General features: G+C 40.3%; 1 protein-coding gene across 7 annotated transcripts in view; it reads left to right on the top strand.

Moving 5' to 3' along the window:
• Positions 1-13417, top strand: part of ATXN1 (ataxin 1) — a 267664-nt gene that overhangs the window by 50444 nt on the left and 203803 nt on the right. The window lies entirely within an intron of this gene.

The raw sequence follows: 13417 nt of genomic DNA, 5'->3' as shown, positions 1-13417 counted from the left end.
AAGCACCAGTTCTCATTTTTCATTTATTCTATTCCTTTTTATTATTTTGCAGGCTGCTTATAAATTTGGGGGTGGGGTGGGGGTGGGGGTTGAAGAGCGAATTCCAAATATTTAAGGCTTCATGTGCTATATATTTTGGAAGGAATGTAATGCAAACAAGAGGCCTTCAAGAGGCCAAACTTGGTTTACTGAGGAGCTGGCAGTGATGAAGCGAAGGAAGAGGGAACTAGAGAGCGTGTGGCGTTCGGATCCGAGCGAGTCAAATCGAACACGGTTTGTGTCCTTTCTAAGGGCATATGCCGCGGCAATAAAAGCCGCAAAGAAAACTTTCTTTGCGGCCACTATTGCGTCTGCAAGGAACCGTCCGGCGGAGTTGTTCCGGATTGTCAGAGGTCTTTTAACTCCCGCCACCTCAGGCGGGAGCCCTGACAATTCGGCCACGCGCTGCGAAGCATTTGCTCGGTTCTTTGCAGACAAAGTCGCCTTGATCCGTTCTGGGCTGGACACCATGTTAAATGCAGTCTCTGAGGATGTGACACGAGCACCTGCTTGTCCTATTTTGATGGATTCTTTTCAGTTTGTGAAGCCCGAGGATGTGGACAAGATACTTGGAGGAATGAGGCCCACCACGTCCATCCTAGACCCCTGCCCATCCTGGCTTCTGAAGGAGGCCAGAGGGGGATTGGCTGAGTGGGTAACGGTGGTGGTTAATGCCTCCCTTCGGGAAGGCAAGATTCCAGTGAGCTTAAAACAAGCTATTATAAAACCGCTGTTGAAGAAACCATCATTGGACCCCACTAAATTTGACAACTTTCGGCCTGTTTCCAATCTCCCCTTTTTGGGCAAAGTCATGGAAAGCGTGGTGGCCTCACAACTCCAGGTATTCTTGAGAGACACGGATTATCTGGATTCGGCACAGTCTGGTTTCAGACCGGGACATGGAACTGAGACGGTCTTGGTCGCCTTAGTGGATGATCTGCGCCGGGAGCTAGACAGGGGGAGTGTGTCCCTGTTGGTGCTCCTGGACCTCTCAGCGGCCTTCGATACCGTCGACCACGGTGTCCTTCTGGGGCGCCTTGCGGAAATGGGCCTTGGGGGCACTGTTCTGCAGTGGCTCCAGTCATTTCTGGAGGGCCGCACCCAGAAGGTGTTATTGGGGGACACCTGTTCAACACCACAGCCTTTGACCTGTGGGGTTCCACAGGGCTCTATACTGTCCCCCATGCTGTTTAACATCTACATGAAGCCACTGGGTGAGATCATCCGGAGTTTCGGGATGCGGTGTCATCTGTACGCAGATGATGTCCAACTCTGTCACTCCTTCCCACCTGCTACTAAGGAGGCTGTCGAGGTCCTGAACCGGTGCCTGGCCGTTGTAATGATCTGGATGAGGGCGAACAAACTGAAATTAAATCCAGACAAGACAGAGGTACTCTTGGTCAGTCGCAAGGCCGAACAGGGTATAGGGTTACAGCCTGTGCTGGATGGGGTCGCACTTCCCTTGAAGGCGCAGGTTCGCAGCTTGGGTGTGATCCTGGATTCATCATTGAGCCTGGATCCCCAGGTTTCAGCGGTGACCAGGGGAGCATTTGCACAGCTTAGGCTCGTGCGCCAGCTGCGCCCGTACCTCGGGAAGTCTGACTTGGCCACGGTGGTACACGCTCTGGTCACATCCCGCCTTGACTACTGCAACGCTCTCTACGTGGGGCTGCCCTTGAAGACGGCCCGGAAGCTTCAGCTAGTCCAGCGCGCGGCAGCCATGTTACTAACAGGAGCGGGACGCAGGGAGCACACAATGCCCTTGCTGTCCCAGCTCCACTGCCTGCCGATCTGCTACCGGGCCCAATTTAAGGTGCTGGTGTTGGCCTACAAAGCCCTAAACGGTTCCGGCCCAAAATATCTTTCTGACTGCATCTCGGCCTATGAGCCCACGAGGGCCTTGAGATCGTCCGGGGAGGCCCTTCTCTCGATCCCGCCTGCCTCACAGGCACGTCTGGCGGGGACGAGAGATAGGGCCTTCTCAGTGGTGGCCCCCCGGCTGTGGAACACCCTTTCTGTAGACATCAGACAGGCACCCTCCCTTATGTCATTCCGCAAGAGCCTAAAGACATGGTTATTTGAGAAGGCGTTTAACTAAGTGCTATAACAATTGGCAATGACAACTGGAACGGAATATGGATTACGAGATTGGTTTATGATTCTACGATGAGACGGCGCGGATGATTTAGTGTAATTATATTATTGTTGTATTGCTGATAGTTATGTTGATATGTCGTTGTGTTATTGCTTCATTGTAAACTGTTTTTATATGTTGTACACCGCCGTGAGTCGCCCCAGGGCTGAGAACGGCAGTCAACAAATGCAGTAAATAAATAAATAAATAAATAAATTTAGATACTGTGTATACCGGGCATTGGCAAACTTTGGCCCTCCAGGTGTTTTGAACTTCAACTCCCACAATTCCTAACTACTGGTAGGCTGAGTTGAACGTGATTCTATATTGGCGATTTGGCTTATATGTATTTATCCTGTCTGTATTTTAACTTACGATTTTATGATGTTTTTAGATGTATTTGTGCATTGAATTTCTGCTGTTAACCGGTCTGAGTCCCTCCACGGAGATAGAAAAGATCGGGATATAAAAGTTCTAAATAAAATAATAATAATAATAATAAATAATTATGGGAGCTGAAGTCCAAAACACCTGGAGGACCAAAGTTTGCCCATGCCTGTTGGATACTCATGTCTAACTCTAGTAATTTTAGTAGAAAATAAATTCAGGAATCCCGACTCGACTAATTTATGGATCCAGACTGTACTTTTAGTAGAGAACATGTGGCCATCACCTTTTCTTGTAGAAATCATCTCAACAGTGTTCTGTGGCTCCATCTACACTGCCATATAATCCGGTTTCAGAATACAGATTAACTGTATTAAACTGGATTACATGGCAGTGTAGACTCAGATAATCCGGTTCAGAGCAGTTCAGTCTGCATTATATGAGTCTATAGTCTGCTGACCATTATAATACATTTCAAACTGGATTATATGGCAATGTAGATTGTGCCTGTGCCTCATAATACTGGCTAAAAGGGTATTAGAAAAGGGAACAGTGATTGCTGCTTGGATCTCTGCCACTTGCAACAACCAGAGAAAGAAAGTTTGGACAGAAGGAGAGGTTAAAGAACATTGTTGTTGATATTGCTAAAGAACCCCTACCTCCAGAATCTTGGCAAAATTTTGCTCTATTTTCCCTGCATCTCTGATTCCAAGCAAAAAATCTGTTAAATTGAATGTTTGGTTCTGCATTCAATATAATTCTGAGTGGGAAGAGGTGTGTGCCTTCATAATAAAGCTTTGCATTGGAGAATTGATAGGCAAAAGCCACAGTCTGCTTACCTTTTCTAGCCAAAAATAATTGTGAAAACTTGCCCTTTGTTCGAAGATGAGGACTTTGTTTGGGTTGCTCTATGTACTTGATGTTGTTGCTTTTCTGTGGTAAAAGAGAGCTGTTTATTCAGAAATGAACATTAGCATTTCGGTATAATAGGCAAAGCTGTCAGATTTTCAAGGGCTAGGCTAGCCTGGATATTTGCTTTCCTGATGAAGCTAGAGACTGTTTGTTGGAAACCGTGCACAGTGCCATTGTGTATCACGTTGCTAATGGGGCTGCGTCTAATGTGAGTTTCTCTACTTGGAAATAAGAAATAAATTCCACATAGAAAAAAGCTCACCCACATATGCTGTCACCAAGAGACTTCTGTGTAAGTGTGATTTTGCTAGATGTAAATGTTTTGGGAAGTCTTGGGGCTGAAACTTACACTTGTGAAATTTGTTAATGAGTTGTTTTAATTAAAAGTCAGTAGTTACAGATGTACTCAAACCATGTACTTAAGTCTGAACCTTCCTTGCTTAATTTGTAGTGTTCTTCTGGGAATGAAGCAGATGTAGCATATTATACAGAACATACATCATTCATTTTATGGTGATTATTTGGGATAGAAAATTAATATCTTGCTTAACTGTGATATCCAGGACTTTTCACATTTTGGGGCGTATGGAGGATTTGCTTTTTGTCCTCAGAAATCACTGAATTATTTTATTAAATGTAAATTTTAATTTAATATAAATGCAGCACTCAATTGTGGCGTCACATTTATTGACAGGAATTTCTTTCCTACTGCTCTTTATCATGGGATGAAGAATATGAGATTTTATTGACCCAGTAAAAATAAGGACATAAATCTCTGTACTTTTCTGTCATATACAGATAACTATCCTGTGGGGTTTTTCCATCATGGAAACACTGATGTTGCAGATAGTATAGCAGAAATATGATAAATCCAGGCAAGGCCTAGTGCAGAGTATAGTAATGTTTTATGTTTTTGCTAGATGCAAAGATTTTTCCCCTTTTTGCAATTTTTTGTACTTAGATTGACTGACATGTACTATTTGGAATAGGTTCATTAAGGGACGCTGTGGTGACTCATTCATTCTGGGCCTTATTGCTTTTGCACCTTCCTTTGTTATATTGAACTTATATTAGAGAAAGTGAGTGTGTTACTTTACATTGTGTGTGTGGGAGACACATGACTTCTGCCATTTTTAACCTGAGAGAACATCTCTTTAGGAATCTCTTGATCCTTCAGCATGATTCTCTGGTGGAAAAAAAGTAGTTTGTTTTTTAAAACCACGGGACTTGCTGTATACAAATGAATGTGCTGTGTTTGTTCTGCATCTATGAATTAAATACAGGCTTAACTGCATTTCTAATGTGTAGAAGAGAAGCAACAGTAGTACAAAAAACGTTGTACAGAGATAATGGAAACAGAACATTTGCTGTTTTCATTCTCTGATCCTCCCTCTACCCTGCATTTTACTCTCTGGTTTGTATATTTGGGTAGAATTTTTCCAGTCATCAGATAAACTTGAAAATATCACATCTTTGTACTTTCATTTTGACTCATCTTTCATTTCTGAAACTCTCACATGACAATGAGTGAAAAAATGCCAACGGGCACTATTCTGGCCAAATAGTTTCAAATGGAAACAGAGATGCTAACTGAGTACAAAGGAATGAAGTCGGTCCTAGATTCTTGAAGTGTAATAATAATAATAATAATAATAATAATAATAATAATAATAACAACAACAACAACAACAACAACAACAACAACAACAACCTTGGCACACAGAGCCCCCATGAGCAGCAAAATATACTGGAGGTCTTTGGGGACAATTCACGGTGATTTGGGGAGTTGTGGTTCACTTACATCCAGAGAGCACTGTGAACCCAAAAGCTGATAGATCTGGACCAAACTTGGAATGCATACCTGATACACCCAATTTTGATTACTGGATGGTTTTGGGAGAGATTGATCATGATTTTTTTGGGAGTTGTAGTTCACCTACAACAAACTGTGACCCCCACCAACGACTGAGCTGAATCAAACTTGGCACACAAAATCCCCATGACCAACTGAACATACTGGAGAAGTTTGAGGGGACTTGGCCTTCATTTCTTGTAGTTGACCTATATCCGAAGACACTGTAGCCACCACCAACAATAGACCGGGACCAAATTTAGCACGCAGAACCCTCATGACCAACAGAACCCACTGTAGGAGTTTGAGGGGGACTGACTCACCATGGTGGGAGTTGTAGTTTACCCTGCAGCCAGAGTGCACACGGATCCCACTGATGATGAATCTGGAGCAAACTTTCTCAACATGATAAACTAAGTACTGATGTAGTTTTGGGGGAGGTTTACCTGGCATGATTTGAGTTGTAGTTCACCCATAACCTTATGAATTTTGTAAAATAAAAAAAATGAGTTCTTCAAATAACCCAGGTAACGCTGGGTACCTAAGCTAGGAGGGATATATACAAATCACTCTTCCGTCTGGATGTTTTCTCTGCCATATGCCAAATAGACCCCTTTTCTCTGTCTATAGATTTTTTTTTTACTTTTTAAAGAATATTTTATGTATTTATGTGAATATAAATATGAAGGTATATCAATGAAATACATAATTAATGGCTTTTATATGGTAAAAATATGCTAAAAATTATCTCTTCCTCCTGCTTCCTATAATGAAATGATTCTAATAAATGATGATTTTCTCACTTACATGCTTTGACATTTAAAAGTTTATCAGAATTCTAATTTGCTAGCTGACCTGACATTTCCATGTGAAGCATCTTATTGAGGGACCCAGGAACTTTCAGTTTTTTCAAGTGAAGTTTCAAGCAGTTGGTAACAGGTGAACAGAGGTAACTTGCACCTTTTAGTGTTTATATACCTATGTACTTTTCTGAGTCCTACAGGATGACTAATGATGCCTTAGAGAAGTGTTCTCTCTAGGTCTCCAGCATGATTCTATGGGCGGTTCCACACATAGCCACAAAATTTGAGGAGGAACTGGCATACAGAATGCCGGTTCCAGCCTGCACTTCGGCTCAAGAGGGATAACCCAAGCCATCTGAGCAGAGAGAAAATGTCCCTACTTCCCAGTCGTTCTGAATTCAGCTCTCTATCCAACCCCTCATTTTGGACAGATTCTCTTCCTGATTTCATGCTGTGTGACTGGCAAAAGTGCCTGGGAAAGGCAAGCTTCAAACAAGAGATGCTGCTGAAAGTGAGGTAGGCCCATTTGTCGGCCTTGTAGCTGTGTAGAACCATATAGCACCAGAAATAGCTAACCTGTGCATTAATTTTTTTTGCTCTTCTTCTGATACATTTTAGTAAGGAACCAATTTTGCTGGAATGGTGTAGCTATACATAGCTCTAGCAATCCATCATGTGCTTGAAATTATATACACACCATTTTCTAGATGAGAGCAGGCATTTTAAATTTTCAGGTTTAAAAATTCAATAGTGCTGCATGTGTTCCACCATCTTGTACATTTATGTATGTGATCCTTTATCTAATAAAAAAATATTAAAATCAGGGCAATTCTGATTATATTTTTGCTTGATTACCATTTGACATTTTTTCTGGCTTCCATATGACAATTACTTAAATTAAATGTGCAATTCGACCTGTTATATGACTGTCCATTATTTTCATTATTAATATATAACACTGAGGTAATATGGCAAATAGTAGTATTGACTTTGATTCATGGATAACTGGGGCAAGGTCATCTAGTGTGTCAGATGGATAATTTGTCTTTTTAAAATGTGTATAGCATACAATCAGTTGCATCATGCTTTTTTTTGGGGGGGGGGGTCCTATTTGAAGAGTTTTCCTCATTGCAAACCAAGCTTCCTTGAGAAGGTGTAGTAGGATATATTTCAGTTTATAATGACAGAAAAAGGATAATTTTAGGCATTTATGTTTATATGAAAGATGTATTATAGCAGGAAGATCTCACCCCCTCGTAAGAATGCTTGTAATTACAAATGCTGTAGTTTTGAATGTGCAGTGTTATTTTTTCTAAAATATAATCTACTAGTCCTTAGCCCTTCCTAGTACTTCTCGTATAGTGTAGAGTAGATTATGTTTTCCATGCGCATGGGTGACTTACAAACCTTGCAAGAAACAGTGGGGTTTCCATGATGACAGAAATGGTGTCAGAATGGGACCACAGAGAAACAGAAGGAAGCTATAAACATATTTAGTTGAACCACACACATACACACCTATCCAAAAACAGACAAATGAGGACTTTGTAGCTATCTAGTGTCATATAGAATGTTCTGTACCAATTGGAATTGCAAATCAGGTGTGAGACAAGCATAAATTGAACTACTGAAGCTCCTTAGATTAGAAAACTGTTGTAGAGATGACTAGATTCTGAACAGAAGTGAACTGTAAGGGACTGAATATATGCCAACATCTTCTATATCCCACTTCTTATTATTGTAGTTCTCATTTTCTGAGACTGCACTACACATTCTGTGGACAATTGTGGTGATGGTTCATTGAAATTAGTTTAAATAAAACAAATGCTGCATTAGCAAATATTTGTCAATGGAGACGCACGTGCTTCTAGATCAGTGGTTCTCAACCTGTGGGTGCCCAGGTGTTTTGGCCTACGACTCCCAGAAATCCCAGCCATTTTACCAGCTATTAGGGTTTCTGAGAGTTGAAGGCCAAAACGTCTGGGGACCCACAGGTTGAGAACCACTGTTCTAGATGATATACGACTTCCATCACTGCTAAAACCCATATCCACTGTTTCAGTTACCTGAGCATGGAGGAAAAATTGTCTCTCTAGAAATTTTCTAGGAAATTCTGGGAAATTCTATGATATGTTTCCTCCAGAAGTTAAGATAGAATTGTGTTGAAGCAAAAACTAGCTATGGAATGCTAGGATCGGACGTCAGGTAATTTAATGATCTTTGGTCATATCCATGGTTTCAGGTAACCACAGTCTAGTTGGAAGTGTATTGCTCCTTAATACGGGGGGGGGGGTCTTACTGTACAAACAAATTCAGCTGAACTTATGGTCAGTGTAGTTGGATCGTGCATGACCTGACTGTTAAAGGGCTTTTATACCAAGACTGCAAAAATACACATTGACTATCTATTGTTCGTGACCAGGGTGGCACATTGGGTTAAACGGCTATGCTGCAGAACTTGCTTATTGGAAGGCAGCAGTTTGAATCCGTAGATGGGGTGAGCTCCTGTTGTTAGCCCCAGCTTCTGCCAACCTAGCAGTTCGAAAACATGCAAATATGAGTAGATCAATAGGTACTGCTTTGGTGGGAAGAAAACAGTGCTCCATGCAATCATGCAAGCCACATGACCTAGGACGTGTCTATGGACAACTCTGGCTCTTCAGCTTAGAAATGGAGATGTGCACCATCCCCCAGAGTCAGACTCAATTAGATTTAATGTCAAGGGGAAGCATTTACCTTTACCTTTTATCTGTTGTTCAATGGTCAGAAGATCTCATTGCTGTTTTTGGAAATCTGGTCATTGAATATAGGCTTACATTGAAGCCCATATTCGTATTCTGTGTACTTCCCCCCTTCCTGCCTTTTCCTCTTTCTTTCTTTCTTTCATTTTCATCATAATCAAAGTTTTAAAAACTAAAATAAACAATTAAAAATTTAAAAGCTGTGCTAAATTCTGTAATCTTATTTATCTATATGTCAAAGTACATTTGTATGCATGTATATTTCTCCATTTGGACCAGAAAGAAATGGCCCTCTGTAATGTCACTGGATTAGCTGTTGCTTGGTGAAATGACCCTTGTGATGTCACTAAGAAAGAAAAGTGATGTGTGTGTGAGAGAGAGGGGAAGGGAGAAAGCAAGGAAAGAAGGGAAGAGAGAAAAAGAAAGGAAGAGAAAGCAAGCAAGGAAGGAAAAAACAAAGAAGAAGGGAAGAAGGTGTATGAGGGAAATGGAGGAAAGAAAGAAGGAATCTCAAAAGGAGCTTGGCCACTGTTGCCAGTGTTGCCATGGAAACAGTCTGAGGAGCTGGAGAAAGGAGAAAGTAGGCATGCAGCAGTCCCAATGACACCAGGGTAACCCTGGATCTATATGTCAATATCCAATAAACATGTTCTAGAGTTGCATATTTAATTCAGTTTTATTTTTTATTATTTAATGCAACATGCCCTAGGGGCCTCATCACACTAGAGAAAAAATCCACTTATCCAATTTCTGCCTCCTGCAGAATTCTGGGGTTTGAGGTTTTGGAAAAAGTCTTTAACAGCCTCACTAAACTACAAACCCCAGAATTCTGCAGGAGACAGAAACTGAACTTTAACTGGATTGTTTCCTCTAGTGTGGTGAAATGGATATGAGGAGAGAAAAAACACAAAATGAAAATTTTATAACAATGTGCAAATAGCCCCCAATTAAACAAAAGAGATGACCTGGTATAATGCATGTTGTAAAGTACTGATATTTCAAGGCAGGCTGACTTACTACTTTGTGGTGGATATTTATTTTTGAAAGCATATTTTCTTTGAAGCTGGAGACAGTTGAGTAGCAGCAGTATTTTTAAGTGGAAAATTATTTCTGAAGAAGCTGAATGGGTGAAGAAAACATTTTCCCAGTATTGAGGCAGAAAAAAAAGAAGTGATCATGTTTTTGTCTTTTCTTTTTTAAAGACACTTACATTTAGAAGGGATTCTTACCCAAACAGCTTTAGCTCATCAGTAGAACCTGATAATTCTATAGGATATAGTCATGGGAGTTAAAGAAGAATCATAATGCTATAATTGTGTAGTGTGAAAAATGTCCCATCATTTCAGTGCTTAATGTAGTCATTTTTAGTTCAGTTCATGGGTAGAACCCACTCTTTTTAGTGGCTTTGGCTGTAAAGCTTCTTTGTGTTTTATACATTCCCATGTTGTCACTGTTTCCATAAAGCTGCATTTTGACAAACAAGAACCATATGTAAGGCAAGAAAGTACAGTTTTTCTCAGCCTTTCTGCCAGTTTTAAACTGTTAGAACAAATCTGTTTCTTTTTTGCAGGGTGTTAAGCCCTGCAGCTCCTCTTCCTGGGCACACCTGCCAACATTTTAATCTATAAATAAGAAGCCTTGTGGAAGAAAAATAAGACACACCTCCCAGTTCCATTGAAATCTGCTTGAACATAAAGCTTACTTTGGCAACGTTGAGTAGGAAAATGAAACAAAAAAACCCACCCTTACAACCTTAAGCAACCGAAATGGAAGGGGTGGCTTTCCTAAGCAGGAAAAGTTGATATGAACACAGTCCAAGCAGATTTGCATTCTCTTATAGATCAGTGGTGCTTCTTTGTGAAACAAGAACAACAAAACTGAAGAAAATTAAAATAATTAATTTATTTTTCCAGAACTGAACTTTTTTTGCCAATGTCCTGACTTATTTAACAATACAGGCAATCCCCAACTTATGAACAAGATAGGTTCTGTAAGTTTGTTCTTAAATTGAATTTGCTTGTAAGTTGGAACATGTACAGTTTTAAAGTGTAACTCCACTTTAAAAATATACAGTATTTTTAAAGCTTTGGGTAACATTGTTCGTTTGTTTGTTTTTCGCTGTCTTTGCCCCAAGTTACAAACTCATAGTTAAGAGCGAGGGTGAGACAACAGAAAGTGAGAGAAATCTACCCCTCAGAAAGGATATTCACTCCATGCGGAAAAGGTGTCTCCACTGAAACGTTATCACCAATCCTTCTTTCCGCAATGAACCAATTTTTTCAAAATCCAATTATCACACAGACAAAACGTGAGGTGAAATCTTCTGAACGGGGCCACAAACAGCAAAACAAACACCACAGTGATGTTAACTCTTCCCTGTGCTATCTACAGCGCATATATATGCACACAAATACAGGTATTCTAAAATTTGAGAAAATGTAAAACACTTCTAACTCTAGACATTTTGGACAGAGGATACTCAACCTGTATTTGCATTAACTTTGTCTTTTCTCTCACACAGCTAAAACTGTGACACTTATACCCTCTGTTTTGTAGTCTAAGGAATGATAGGTTTACTTATGTGCTGAGGAATTTTCATCCACCCCCCCCCCCCAAACATCTACAGCTCTTTATTCATGGCAAGCTGCCTCTCTTGTGATCTTTCACATTTGTAGGCCAGTAACGTACAGCTTATATGACCTTTTCTGACACTCCCATAGCACTTGGAATTTTGTTTATGGCCATGGCCCACAGTGGTATTCAGCTGTAGCAAACTTGAACACACCTTGGTTTTCACTTTTTTTCGGGCTCTTGAATCTCCGAGTTCTGAAACTCTGATCCATCCTGAACCACAGGCAAAGTTCATAAGATCTTGATACCCACAGTAAAATTCAGATTTTAAACCGCAAGATTTTCAAATTTACAAAAGAACAAGAGAATGAAGGGGAAAGGGGCTAAAGAGAAAGAATGCTATTGGGATTACTATGTAATATACAGTTATGTGATATTATTTTAAAACTACCTTTTAAAAATCAAGTCATAACATGAATCTTAACTTACTCTGAAGCATATTCAAGAATAGGAGTCGATGTTCCAGAGGTTTGGGTTTTAAAGATGTTGCCATTCACAATGAAAAATCATTGCTTTTTAAAAAACTTAATCATAACTCCATTATACTGACCACACAAGGAAAATATTTTGACTTACATATAACCTTTAATATTGTGTGTGTGATACATTAAATTGAAGATTCCATTACACAGAATGGTATATTTTATATGTCTATCTGTCTGTGTTTATGACATTCTCTACATGTCACTTAAGCATATCCTTAAAGGTGAAAGATGCAATTGTTTTTGAAAGTTCTGTGGTCCTAAAAGTGACCAGTAAGGTCACCTGATACTGTCTTTTACTTGGAATTAACTCCACAATTTATGTGGCATTTATAAGATTTATCTGGTCTTTTTTTGTGATTAAATTACGTCAGAGAGGGTTTAAAGGATAGATGAGTCTCTATGTACTCTTCAACAGCTTATATGATGTATCAGTTATAAGAGCAGAGGCAATATTTATTTATTTGCTGTATTTATACCCTGCCCTTCTCAACCCCGTAGGGGACTCAAGGCGACTTACATATATAGGCAACAATTAGATGCCAAAAATACATATTACAAAAACATATACATTAAAACAATAATTAAAAAACATACAAAACCTCACAACCACTTATTTAAAATCATGCAATCCAATATCATAGTCTACGGCCGTTCCAATTTGTCATTGCACTATTTCTTCTTTTCTATTGCACTGGAAGATTACTCATTAAATGCTTGGTTGCACATCCACGTCTTTAGCCTTTTTCTAAAGATCAGGAGGGAGGGGGCTGATCTAATTTTGCTTGGGAGGGAGTTCCGTAGCCGAGGGGCCACCACTGAGAAGGCTCTTTCTTCTTTCCACCAACCACACCTGCGAAGGAGGCGGGATCGAGAGCAGGGCCTCCCCGGAAGATCTTAATCTCCTTGCTGGCTCATAGAGGGAGATATGTTCAGACATACAGTTTCTTTCTCTTTTCTTTCTTTCTTTCTTTCTTTCTTTCTTTCCTTCTTTCTTTTATCCCCTGCTTTCCCTCATATACCTCCCTCTTTCTTTTCTTCTGTTTCTTTCTTCCCATCCTTCCTCTGTTCCTTCTTTTTTCTTTCTTTTACCAAAAGTCTATTCCTGATTTCATGTTCACTTAAGCCAGAGCTTGCCAGAGCTGTTAATCTTATTTTAAAGGAAGAATTTTGCATTCTGGAGGCCTACAGGAACATGACTCTTCCCCCCCCCCCCCACCCTTCGAAATCTCTCTATCTCGCTATATCTCACTCTCTCCCCCTTCCTCCATTGTGGATTGGTGGTAAGAGCTTCATAGGCAGCTGTAGCTGCAAAAACAATGGTAAGGACCATATTAAGACCACAGGTTGTGTGTTCACATATGCAATACTATGACATTCTGTTTCAGATCCTACTCGTTATGCCTAGTTATGTTTCTTCCCGCAAGACCTTTGCT

The sequence above is a fragment of the Anolis sagrei genome, chromosome 4, assembly GCF_037176765.1.
Source record: "Anolis sagrei isolate rAnoSag1 chromosome 4, rAnoSag1.mat, whole genome shotgun sequence".
Lineage (NCBI taxonomy): Eukaryota > Metazoa > Chordata > Lepidosauria > Squamata > Dactyloidae > Anolis > Anolis sagrei.
This window is presented reverse-complemented; position numbering and strand designations above follow the sequence as displayed.